At 40.2% G+C, this 14009-nt stretch overlaps 1 protein-coding gene across 1 annotated transcript in view; it reads right to left on the bottom strand.

Annotated features, from left to right (window-relative positions):
• The window catches only part of ZMIZ1 (zinc finger MIZ-type containing 1), a 337453-nt gene that overhangs the window by 283843 nt on the left and 39601 nt on the right, over nucleotides 1-14009 (bottom strand). The window contains exon 2 of the mRNA XM_059476742.1: nucleotides 3660-3791. The gene's annotated coding sequence lies outside the window, so the exon portion shown is untranslated. The remainder of the gene's footprint in view (nucleotides 1-3659; nucleotides 3792-14009) is intronic.

Raw genomic sequence — 14009 nt, 5'->3', positions numbered from 1 at the left:
CTTCCCGTGGGCTAAGCCAAAAAGGGATGAGACAGGATGAACAATTTCTGCTACCACAGCCTGGGCTGCAATTAGTACCCAGCCCTCACAATACCCTAGGCAGCACCACATAAAACCATGTGTATGCCAAACAGAGGAGAAAAGACAAAAACCCCTGGAAAACGTGATTTTGAAATGTCAACTCATGATTGAAGTTATTTTTCCTTCTTCACTAAAGTTTGAGATTTAAGTCTTCTCCATATCAGAGTAAAGAATTAATAACTGTGACATTCATGAAATGAAACTCCGAAAAAAATCCAAGGTTGTCATAAAAAACAAGAGAGGGCAGGCTTATTGTTAACTTAATGAAGTACTTAAAGACCTTAAGCAGTGGCAAAGTCCTGATTTAAAGTGGGACATGGTTAAGGCTTTGCAAATTGAGAACTCTGGAAGAACCTGTCATCCTCTCCTAAGGTGCAATACAGCTTTGACAGGCACATCATTTTACTGAATACAGTTATTGAATGAGAAATACTAACCTCAGAGATCTCAAAGGATTTGAGAGAGAAAAAAAATCTAAGACCTGAAACAAACACAGTATTTAAATGCTCTACAAAAGCCCAAGAACTGTGAACTTGACTTATAAATGAAAAGAAAAATACAATTAGGGCAAACTTCCAACTGACAGCTAAGTTATTATAGACATGGTGTTTAACATACAGTGTCACCCATCCAAAATGTTAACTAGTAGCTGTATCACCTTGCCTTTGGAGATGGCTCAGGTTGATACAAATAAAAACGGAAAATTGTGAAATGAGGGAAATAAAAGTTCTCAAAAAAAAAAAAATCAGTGTGAAATAGTCATTCTAGATGCACTGATACAAAACATAACTTCTGAAAATAATTGAATGGAGGTAGGATTCCTCTTTTAACAAACAAAAAACTTAAAAATTATCTTTGCCCAAATTTATTTAAGAAGAACGGGCAGAGAAAAGCATGGCATTAAAGGCAAAAAACAAAACACAGCAAACTCTGGCCCACTGGACAGCCTGATCTTTTGTTACCTTTTCCCTGCCTCTTCTTTCTGACTGCCTCCTTCAACATTTCCAAACTGAGGAGGAGTATTTGTTCCCCATCCTCCACCTCTACTGAACCTGCTCTAGTCCAACACATGGGCAAGAATTTCCCCTTGCTTTGGTTCTCAAATTTCACTGCCACATCCAGCCTCTCCCCCCAGAGCTTTTCACCCGAGGACTACAGTCTGCATGACTGCATTTGATAATACAGACTCTGCTGCTTAAATACCGTACATTTGCAGACAGTTAAAGCATGTTTTACAAAGGTACCATAAAGGGGCTCAGCACCACACACTTCCTGGGCGTGCAAGCCTGCAGCAGCTGGAAAGGGACCCTGTCCAACACAGGACTGTTTCCCTCTCCTCACTAGGATGAAAAGGAGCACACAGTGACAAAGCCTCTGTGCTGGAGCCCTTCCCAAGCCACAGCTTCAGAGCAATGATCTGTCTGACATGTTGCAACTCAGGAAGCATGTACAGGAAAAGGAGGAGGGGAGCAGCAGGCAGGGATTCCCCTCCAAATTTCCAGTGCTGCGCAAGAGGGACAAACAGATGTATCCAGCCAGAGAGAAATAGCTGTGCACAGCCCCTCAGCTGATCCTACTGAATTGAGCAGTGGCATATGCTGGGAGGGAGATGATAACAAGAAGCGATACTCACAGTCCTGCAAAAGAGATCTAAAGCTTCCCTCAGCCCCCAGCCCAGGGAGTTTGAAGGCATTCAGAAACAGTACAAAAACTCAGCTGGAGCTATGAATCCTTATAGAATCCTTCCTCCACATGTGCAGCTCAGCCAAGCCTCCCACATCTCAGTGTGCCCCAAAATTTGGTGTTTCAAAGGAATTTTAGAGCCTTTGCTTGTTTGGGAGAAAACACGTTCAGAAGCCACAAGGCAGCTCCTGCAGGTTCCTCTCAGCATGCCACAGCATCAGTGGTAAAGGCAATGCCTGCCTGCAACAGGCAGCTGCATTCTTTAGTCTGGCACCAAGGAGGAAAGCTATCATCCATTTCTAAGTTAGATTCAGAGAACCAGCTGGGGACCAACGATTGCCATTTCTGAAGTGCACGAAGAGGAGTGTAACCAGCTTTTCCATAGTAACGAAGATTAGCGGCCTTGAGTCTGACACTCCTGCTGCATTAAAAGATAGGAGACAGAGAGACAGGTAATTACATAGAAGGAGCCCTGGGGAAATTGCAAACTCCTTGAGAACCCTTTAGCTGGTCTATATGTTTCTCCTTGTCTCTGCTTCAGCTGAAGGTCCCCAAGAAACACTTGCCCATTAGATCATTAGCTTTATTGCAGAAAGTAGCCAGACAGCTGGTAGTGGCTGTTCAATAAAGACTTAGCTTGCCTCTGCAGCAGCAAGAATGAGATGGAGAATAAGAAAAAGAACATCCCAAGGCACATTACCTGTCTGGAGCTTATCCTTGATACATTAGTGTACTTAGTCAGCGTGAGGGTCTGACAAATGAACCCTGACAAATCTTGCTGGGGCAATTTAAGACACTATTGCATCGCACTGTCTTTCAAAACCCTTCACAAACGTTAGCACCATCAAGCAATCCAGCAGGAAAACTTCCATCATGCACTGGCCTCTCCAATACAGAGCCTAGCAAGTTAGCATAAATCCCTTCTCAGTGCTGGATTAAGTTAAGATGTCAATTCTAACCAGAGTGGCTGAGGTCTAGACAGAAGATATTTCCTCCACGACAAAGAGCATTAACATCTATCACAAAGATGGAAGAGGGAGGAAATGACATCTCAAAGCACTACAGCTCCTAAGCATATACAAATCTTTAATATTAAAATACATATGCAATTTGTCTAGCAATAAACTTGAGTCTACTCCTGCAGCTCACGATGCTCTATGAATCAGCACTAATTTTTTGGACTTGATATATCCCCAACACAAACTGAAGGCCTTGCAGTGAAAAGATGGACATGGATTTTCCGATCACCACATAGCTACAAAATTAAATTCCTCACACACCACATTTTGCACTTCTGTCCAAAACGGAAAGAAGTCCAGATAGTTAAAGACTTGCCATGCATTTCACCATTCAGAAATGCATGAGTTGGGCTTCCAGATAGCTCCTGTCTTATCTGTCAGGGATACAACCAGCCACAAAACCATGACAGACACCACAGAAGACATCAGGTTTAAAAAACTAACCAGAACAACAACTAAACCAATCCGTATTTGCCCAATCAGAAGTACATGTGTGATAATAACAAAAGAAGCACTTTGAGATTCTTCAACTTGCCTTCTCCAGACCTAACTCTCTGTCTTTCCATCCAAGCTGATATTCAGGCAAAGATTTAGTTAATCAGTCTGCAATACAACAGTTTTACTTTTTTTCCTCTACAAGTATTTAAAATATATCTCATCTTCTAGATTTTCTCAAGGGACAGTATCCTACACTTAGTAGTAGAGCAAGAAGTGCACAAAGCTCCTGTTTGCATTCCAGCGCTAGAAGGGCAACCCACATGAACCAGAAGCTTGGCTAAACTCCATGAAGACAAACTTCTTCTGCCATCACCTGTCCTTCCAAAAGGAGCAGAGCAGGCAAGACACCTTGAAAAGCAGATAACAATTACCCCTTACCTTTCTGAAGAGGCCGCCGCCAATTAGCACATTCCTGGAGCTTCTGAATCAGGCAAGAAGAAAGGAGGGGAGGGTGGGGGAAAAAAAAAGGGGAGGAGAGAGCTGTTTTCTTCCTCAGCACAACAGTATTTCCTGAGGGGAGAAGAAAAAAAGTAGAAAAAAGGAAATAAGCATTAGCTTCCATGATTTTCGAAGAGGCTACTGATTACAACTCTTGCTTGACAGAGCTAGTGTGCCACTACTTCTGCACTTCCAAAATACCAGTTTAGGGTGTCCCCTATTTTCCCCATTGTCACCTTACCAAAACAGGGACTATGAATGTCAACCACGACTAAGAAAAGCAGAGCGATTCCTGTCAGAATGGGAAAAAGCCCCATACTAGAATGGGTTAAAGTCCAATTCAAAAATATTCTGGAGCACTTATTCTATTAAGTAAACAAGCTTCAGCCAAGCTCACACCCACTTCTGTAAAAATTCAAATGAGCCACATTTACTATCAAAATAGTTGGCAAAAGGCAAATTCCAACATGCATACTGAACATACAGGTATATACCAGCATTCAAGTGCTTATGTACTCTGCTCTGAGAGGATCATACCTACAATTACGAGGTATTTGCAATTAATCATAAGTTCTGTTTCTTTTTAAGACAACTTCTCTTTTTCTTAAGACAATCTATTCCAACTATATCAAATCTTTCAATAACATCAGGAGTAAGCATTTGTGTGGGGTTTTTCTAAAACAGAATGAAGGGAAAAGGATCTAAAAACCCTTTTGACTAAAGGTACCACTTCGAAATTGAGCTTCACTCCCATAAAACCACAGTTCCTCACCTCAGACCATCTCCCTCTCTCTGCCCTACTCCTAACATGACTTTAAAGAAGCTTAGAGACACAGAGATTTAATGGGCCCCTCCCTACCTCCAGTACCTGCCTCTGATGAAAGGCAGGAAAATCAAGTGGAAAATTATTTTAAAGCATGAATGCAAGACATTAACATCTTTGAGGAAATGGCAATCAAGGTTTTCCACAGGGAATGAGCAAAGGGAAACACATCCAGTCTGTTCTCCATCACACTTTGTTGGCTTATATTACTACAGAAAAACTCTACCCCTTTCTCTCCTATGGAAAATCTGAACAAGTTCTCAAAATAAGGAAAAAAGTCTATGCTACCTTACATTTCCACACACATTTCTGCCACCCCTCAAAAAAAAAAAAACAATTAAACAATTAACCCATCTGCTAACAGCATACAGATCCTAGTCTCATGGAAAACATTTGAATTAAGGAGCCCCAACAGATAGGATACAACATAAAAGGCAGCACTTCTATCACAGCATCTCCCTCAAAGCCACCACGTCTGTCCAATTCTAAATGGCCACAGTTCCTGCATTTCTCTAGGGGACAAAAGCTCTCTTTTTCTCTCCTCCTGTCAGCAAGACTTAAAGCTGCAAGAGTAATTCTGTCCAGATTCCCCTCTAGATAGGCAATGATTTAAAGAATTCATGAAGTGGCAGTGTAAATAAACAATGAAAAACTAAATAAAGATCACAGAAGACACACAGAAAATGTGCACTAAGGAGAGAAAGAACAAGCACAGTGATTCAAAACCTCTTCTGCCTTGTTATGGGCGCCCATAAATAGGTGCAGCAATAATTTGACAATGTGAAAGAATGGATCCTGACACAAAAATGTAGCTACTCAAAAAACTGCCTCCTCAACCCTCTGCCTAAAGGCAAACCTTCCCACAGTGTTTAATTTCACTTTCTCAATGTCTTACCCCTCATCAGTTGCATTTCTGCTTTCTGTCAGCTTTCACCAACTTGTACTAATTGATGCAAAGCAACTTAAGCCGAAACCTGGAGAACTCAAATCAGTTTTTTGTTGTTGCTTGTTTTTTTTTTTTTTTTTTTTTTTTTTTAAAAAAAGGAAACAGTGCTACAGCCCTAACTGTGGGGATGGAAGAAGAAATGACCCTTAGTGAATTGCTCCTGACACGTGTACATCCCGAGGCTATGTGCAAATCAATACTTACTGAGCAGCTCAGCACAGATCAGGTTGCAAAATGCAAGAAAAAAAATAAATTGTATCACCCCCTCAAACATACATTATTTTTGTATCCCTAAATCAAATGAATCATTTGCTTTTCTTTTTCATTATCAAATCAAAAGAATGCTTTTGACAGTATTTTTGCAACAAACCCCCCTCCCCCCCCCGCAGATCTCCAGTAAAGTCTGTTAAGAATTCAAGTACTGGTTTTACTTAAAGTGCTTAAAAATTTTGCACTTGCATTCTATTATCAGTAAGAGGAACAATTTAGAGTAGACATAGAAGATTTGAAGAAAGCATATTTTCAAATTGAACATAAAAACAAGAGGTGGCAAAAAGGCAGTCTTAGTGCAAAAAACCAAAGTTTTTAAACAACATTCTCAGGCAGACAGAAATCTGTCTCAAGTACCATTTAAAGACATAGGTTTGACTTGCTCCAAAGAAAGTGAGATTGGTCTGTTCTCAAATCCTCAGGCAAGAAAAAAAATGTAAAGTGAAATAATGCATTAGCTGAAAGTCAAATCCTAAGTGGAGAAACCTCATAAAATGATTTACAAAACCAAAAGACTTGACTAAATTTCTGGCAGGGCCAGAGATAATTCGTATGAAAAAAATGTCAAAATGTTTTGGATATACAGCCACTGCAGGAAGGAAACAAACAGAAAACTGGGAAACACTGTATCAAAATCCAACAAATCGTTGACATCAACATTAGATAAATGACTAGGCATATGTTGAGTCAAACACCCTCAAGATGGTGTGTGAGTCAACTCCTGCAATGAATTTAGCAGAGCTGCTTTCCTACATCAAGCTTAATAAAAATAATCCTCAACGATTCCAGCTAGGTCTGGGTTCTCATTAAATCTCACATGATGCGTGCCCATTCTGGACAGTACCTGAGCTGGAGCAGGGAGACCACAAGGCAATTTTGACTAATCTTTTCTAAATGATGATACCAGATTTATTCTTAGTGCTGCACAACAAAGGTGGTGTTTTTTCCAGGCATTACCCAAATGTAGCCCACTTCCTATGGAAAATGCAAAAATCCTATAGGACATTTGCAGGTTCTAGGTCTTAAGTGATCAAGACAATTTATACATTCAGAAAATAAAATTTTGGGAAAGTAATGCCCCTCACTTCCAATCTGCACAACATGACTGGTGAAGAGCTTGTTGACCTTATCCTGTCTGACCCCTACAAGGAGCCCCCATCAGCCCTTAGAGCAATTCCTGTGTCAACAGAAGCTCCCATGGTACACAACCAACCTGGATGATTTTCTGGTTTATTGCATTTTCTAGCTCCATGATGGCTACTAATTGCATTACACTGAGGAATTAGATCAGAGAACTGCTGTATGCAACAGAACCCTCCCCAAACCTTGTACATAACATGAGACAACTCAAGGTTTAAATCAAAGTGGGCATCACCAACACCTCTTAAAATTTACAGAGAAAATCAAGAAGTGTTCTCAAGGTTCTCCAATCTACATTTAACAGCTATTTTTCAGGTGAATTTTAAGTACACTCAGAGCATACTAATATCGTCAAGTTTGTATCACAGCAAAAAGTTATTTTCTTTCTTTTTCTGTTGATTTTCAACCTTTTGATCCAGGAGAGGTAATACAACAACTATTTCCTTAACATCTATTGAGGGAAGTAGCAGTCTCCATTTCTTACTGAAAAAAACAAACATGCAAGCTAAGAAAAAAGAAGATTAAAATACCTACTCTAAAATAGCATGATGAAACTGAACAAAACCTCTCAGCCTTGGGTTATGAAGCCAGGAACCTCTCCTGCTTCTGAATCAGGTTCTTTCTCCAAGCTATTTTCTACTATCTACAGCTGGAACTGAATCAGATTAAATAGAACTCACATGTTTCATTTCATGAAAAGACAATATAATGTTTACCTACAGCAACATGAGAACAAGCTGGAAATGAGCAAGTTCTCATTTATTTTAGTATGAATTAAAAGCATATCCCTATTATTCATGCATATGTGTGTGTGCACATGTCTCACACATACACCAGGGTAAGCCTTCCACCACAAACACCTGTACTGGAGACATTTGTGAAAAAAAGAAACTTCTTCAAACGTAAATACTATTTTCCCAGAACTGCATCTGCACAAAGACAGGAAGCTCTACTCAAAGCTCTTCTCAATCTATTATCATTGCATCTATTACAAAAAGCCAAGAAAAAGTAACCAAAACATTGTTGCAGAAGCACGGACAAAGCACAAAAACATGGTAAGAGACAATGAAAACACAGGTCTCCTAAATAAATTGTCTTTTCATCTGCCTTAGTGAGCTCATGGGATCCACCACCAACAGATGTGTAAGTAAAAGATTAGACTTTACTTACACAAAATTTCTTAAACAAGCAGTGAAATTTTTATTAATTTGAACAAACTTTAATTCAAATGCCTAACTTCATTTCTATATCTTTGAATAGAGGTGTTCACACAATGGTTCCCTATGGCTTTAATGTTACAGCTATCTGTATTTTCCCACCTGCTTTCCTTGGATCCTGAAAAGCTCTTCCCAAAATGACATTTGTCCATGCAAAAAATCTGTGCTTTCTGAAGCACTATTCACATGGATGCATTTAGGTAACATGCCTATTAAAGCATACCAACCTCTGTATGACATTTACATTCCAGTCTAACTGCAATGACCCCACCAAGAAGGAAAAAAAATATTTTATTTTCTCTTAATCACCTGAAAAGGTACCTACCAAGCACAAGTAAGATTTATACCTCACATTTTGTATGCAAAGTCTCGAGGACCAAACTCAATGCACTGAAGCATAACGAGAGATACTAGTCACTTGAAAAATTTCGTCTCTTCCCAAGAAACAGTGTGGGAATAATTTTGCCAAGCATTTATTTCTCCCTTTTAAGCTAGACCTAGAAGGAAGCAGTATCTTTGTCTAAAAGCCTTGCCCCTCAACCTTCCCCTGGGTGACAGGACGCTGACAAACCAGCTAAACTAACTGGTGGAGTGGGGCCCAGGAGCCAGGACATAAGGGACAGAAGAGACAGGTGCTTGGGCACATCTGGAAAGCAGCATCCTGCTGGGGCTCCCACTGCTGCTCCCTGCTGCCAGGTGGTAACCTGCGTGCTGCTGTCAGTGGGCTAGTGCTGACTTAGCCACAGCCCCAAGGATAAGGGGGGTAGGAAGGGGGCATGCAAAAATAGTATTTTGCAGCAACTACCTCTGTCTTACAAGCCTGATTTTGTGTTTTTCCATCTTATTCTTAATTAAAAAGAAGATACACTTGATGCTGGAAATAGGTATTTTTTGAAGTTTCAATCATTTAGCCTGTTAAACCCAAGCCTGTAATATGGGTGTTATTTCTTAAAAACATACAGTAAATGCATTAAATTATTGATAGTGATTAAACAGGAAAAAAATTTAAACAGCTCTCAGCTTTTATCAATCATTTATGCAGTTTCCACTTGCACATCTCACTGGGTTGCTATCATATAGCACAGAGCAAAGAGTACAAATCCTGAAGGCATGAATTCATTTTCTCTTGATGCAGAGTAAAAATATTCTTGGCAGCAGGAGAGAGGCTAAAACATGAAGCAGAATGGTTGAAAGGAGGCTTCTGTCTTTTGCAGTAAACAGGTAGCAATACCAGGGAGCAGCAATTTGAGGCACCAAAGCCCATCCACTTCTGCTGTAAGGGCCAGTAACAACGTCATCAATCACCTCCAACACCTGGCAGCAGTTACAGCCAGCCCGACAGTGTTTACAAATTTGATCCCTATTTGAAATACACGTTAATTCAAGGGTGTATGGGGAAAACAAGGAGCACTGAGGTCAATAGCAAAGCATCCAGAAACTTGAGCGCGATGAAGATTTCACCCCAAGCTGCTCACCAGCTCGTGAGCCACTAAGACTGATGATGTACAGAAAATCCCAACTTGTCACACTGACAGCCTGAGCTCAGAAAAATGGCAGAGACTCGGATAGTCTCTTGAATCTAATATGAACCTTTACTGGGGCAAGTTATAACTAGACCTAATGCTTTCAGCAGGTCTGAATGACTCATGTCAACATGGGGAATCTGGAGATAGATGCCAGTTGGAGGCACCTTGCCTGGCTGCAATAGGCTGACTATCAGTGAAGAGATCATCTTCATCAACATCCCATTTTTTGTCCATTTTATGCATGGAATGAAAACCTGTCTTACAAGAGCTGCTCTCTTACCTTTCATCCCCGGCAATTTATTGAAATTCACTACTTTACAATGTAACAAAGAGAGAACACAATCCACAGCCAACAAGTCAGGTATGACTGCAGCATGCAAGGACCTCTACAGCAGCAAGTGTAGGTGAGCCATAGCCATAAAAAACATCAATGCAAAACACACAATCCCCAGCTCTGGCTGGGTATTTCGACAGTGAAACCTTAGCCCTGCAGCAGGCCTGCTACTGGAACCCAAATTAATTTGTTTTAAACTACCTTGTGTCTGTTTAAATGAGCTGTAATAATAGCTCTGAAGCAAAGTGCAGACACATCCAAAAGCTAAACACAATGCTGAGGACTGCTCGAGAAATGCGAGCCCACACCCAGATCCCACTTAGAAACTACTAGCAGGAAAAACTTGTCATAACCCAAGTGTTCCACTCCCAACAATGGCTTCAGTCCCTTCAAAAAACCATTTCTGTCCACAGAGAAAAAAAAAAAGGATGTTAGAGATTAGGAAAAAGTACAAAAAAAAATTCATTGTCTGTTACCAAAATCTAAGTCCTACAGAGGTTAGTATTTTTTCCTGAAAACGATTCAAGAATGCACTGAGTCGAGCAACTAGATAATGCCAAATGTTGATACAAAAGCAGCCAGGAAAAGCTGCAGTCACTGGAAAACATTTTCTAGCCTGATTGTTTACAGGCAACTATGTTATAAAATACAAAAATATTCACTTCCAACCATCATTAGTGCAAATCTACAACATGTTAAAAAAAAACCAGTCAATTAAGACACACATCCCATTACACTGCCCAGGAAAGGCAGTACAGTATTTAAAGTAATACTATGAAAGCTATTACACCACTGAGTTGATTTCATCATATATCAACAAACTAAGTAATTCACAATAAATTTCAATATAATATTAATCCTTATCTATACACAAAACTGTAAGAGTAATAGCTCATTAGTATTATTAATGCAGCACACAACCACAAGCAGCCTTCACACTGGTCCAGGAACCAGTACCAAGCTCAGAGAGATGCCCACTTATCCTTCAGGCCATGAGCAGTGTTCCACTGTGCTACCTGCCAAGATAAGGACAATGGAAATCAATGGCAGGAGGTGCTTGTGCAGCTCCACAGCTGCCTGCCTTAAGCTGCTGCTGCAGCTGGGGGAAGCACAGCCTGAGCACCCAGCTTTGCCAGGGCTGCTGCCCCTGCCCACTGCCACGGCCTCTGAGGTGAGGCAAGGAAAAGGTCTGGTTTAGGTGGGTGTTTGTGTGCATGCAAAAGTATTCACTGCTTGTAATGCATGCTTCTTGCCAAACCTTTTCTATTTTTTTTAAAGAAATAATTTTTTTTAGGTCACTCAAGTTCCTATCTCCTTCCTACACCCCACTGAGAATGTTCATCTCAAGCAGCTACCAGTGCTATTTAATTTCGTCTGGCCTGTAAAGCACATTAGTCTTCCAATGAAGTATCTGGTATTTTTATTTTGAAACCACAATCTGGATCTCTAGCTAAGAGAAGTGGTGGAAGCACAGAATTAATTCCCTAGCATTTCCCCTTCCTAACAAATGTGAGACTTGTATATGACAGCATAAGCAAAGGCTACAAAACAAACTCAAATCCCCAAACAGAAGTCTCATGACAACTGCAGCTAAGTCTAATGAAGAGCAACTCTGAACCAGTAGTTAAAGCCTTTCAAAATCTCCTTACTATTTGTAAGGAATACGTTATCAGCAGAGAGAGATGCACCTTTAGTACAGAACTGCATGCTTAACTGAACCATCACAGATTCACACTCAAGGCTTAACTACTTGAGTTGCAATAGTTTCAGAGGCAGGGCCTTTCTGTTGGACAGCTGGGTTCGGTACAGCAGTCTCTGTGCATACTCACCACCTGCCCCTCTTTGTTTTAATAAACTGATTCCATGATAAAAGCCATTTAAAATAACAAAGCCAAACAACTGTCAAACTACCACTAATATGAGCCTTCAAACAAGTTTCCATTTCATAAATCATTTTGGTGATCTAGTTTCACACCACCCCAGGGAAAGTTACACACATAACAGAGAAAATTCACTATCAATATGCAGAGATCATTTGGCAACCATATCACTGCTAGTAAAGACCTGTGCAGTGGCACCATGCTTTCCATGCATTGCATATGCAGGACAGAAAAGCTCCTTAAAACAAATGCATTAGCTCCAGGCTTGCAAAATCATCAAGACAACCAGTTCTGCTTCAGGTGCTTGGTCATCCACTCCTCCCTGAACCAGCACATGGTGGGCATGAGGAAGGTAATAGAGCATTAGTGGAGGGTACTAACTTGCCACCCTTGCCAGGAAAGTAATGTGAATAATTTTCAAGAGATTTGCTAATGACCCTAAGGGTTCAGATAATGAACCCAAAAGTTCAGAGATCTCAAATATGGAAGACATTTCTCTGCTACTTGACACTTTTTCCATGTTTCCTGTTCAAGACCATGCTAAGAACATCATTATTATTATAATGTACACTACACACATTTTCAGGTATTTATTACATTAATACATCCTATCATTTTGTAACAATAACCTACATTTAAACTACTTCTCCTACTTTCTTTACCTCTTAATAAATTAATTCCCTTATTCTGTTCACAAGTTCTGATGTTTCTCTCCTTTGTCACAGACTTCTCCTATCAGTGGTCAATGGACAAGACCTAGTATTAGTCTCCCAGAGGAGAAAAAAAAATAAATCAGTGAACCATGATCTGGGTGTGCATATATAGCAGGCTGTATTTTCCACCTCTAGCACATTTCCTTGTCCTGAAGCTCAGATAGCCCTTAGTCAATACTTTTCCTCTGGAAATTCATCCAAGAGCTAATTTCTCATTACAAGAAATTCAACCTCAGGAATTTAATCAGCAACCAAAGCAGAGGGGCAAAACAACTGTCTCCAAGGGACTCTTTACGTGGATAATCTCCTGAATGAAACTCTTATTACTGACAATTCTGATGCTCCTAAAACAAAAGTATAGCTGCAGTATATGAATGCCTGATACAATATGATACAATTCATGACTTAATACTATATATTACTCATGCTCCAAGATCAGAGGCTTTTTCATAGCTCATACTTCTCATGTGAATTATTTCCTCATCTCATTAAATAATCTGAAATACTTTCAAACAGAATAGAAGTAAATTGAGCAAGAAGTTAGCTGGTTATCTTAAGTTATCAAGTAAAGCAAGAATTTTCATAATAATTGCAATTATAGCTAATGGGAAATGTGGAACTAGAATTCCTGTAAGAAGGCTTCAGCTGAATGTCTTCTGTGAACAATACAAAAATGCAGTAGACAAGAGAGGACATTCAGGATTGGGGAAAGTAGTAACTGACAGAGCAGCCAAAACAACCAACAGACAACCAACTGTCTTTCAGCCAGAGGCTCCAACTCTGCAAAGAGCACCACAGTAGGAATCACTTGACTTCCCTGGGCTTTGTCCAAGCCAGTTAGCAAAACCAAGGTGTACGTGGCTGATCCTGCAGCTCACATTTGTTCAATCCCTTTCACATGTCAGCAGCAGTGTCTTAGAAATATCAGCTGCAGTTTATATTCCAACAATTTCGGGTAACAGACCAGAACCACTGCACTTCCCTGAAACTTGCACACCAAATCCCTGGCTATTTTCAATGGTACCACCTGCTCCCTGCTTCCCCAGCCAGTGGCCCCATGTACTGGTCATGCAGCATCCCACACTACTGCACAGGCCTTGAGCAGGTGGGACAGGGACAGCTGATGGGTTTGCTACCAACATCTTGGACATCAGTTCAGAACACAACATTTAAAAGCTTCATTAGCTACAGGTCCTCTGTTTATGCTCTGTGTCAAGAGCTGAGTCAGAAGAGAATGTTTAGATAGAAAGAGATGGGGAATTTTTCAACACTACCTAACTGATTTACAAGGCTCAATTTCACTGTGGATCACTTGGATGAATTGAAAAGCTACTTCTGGCCTTTTCTTGTTATTCTGTTAGATATAACTACAAACTATCATTCTAAAATTTATGCACAAATATCACTTGTCAATAGGATGTTAAGAAGTAGAGAAAAGGTG

Source organism: Ammospiza nelsoni, chromosome 8 (assembly GCF_027579445.1).
Source record: "Ammospiza nelsoni isolate bAmmNel1 chromosome 8, bAmmNel1.pri, whole genome shotgun sequence".
NCBI lineage: Eukaryota > Metazoa > Chordata > Aves > Passeriformes > Passerellidae > Ammospiza > Ammospiza nelsoni.
This window is presented reverse-complemented; position numbering and strand designations above follow the sequence as displayed.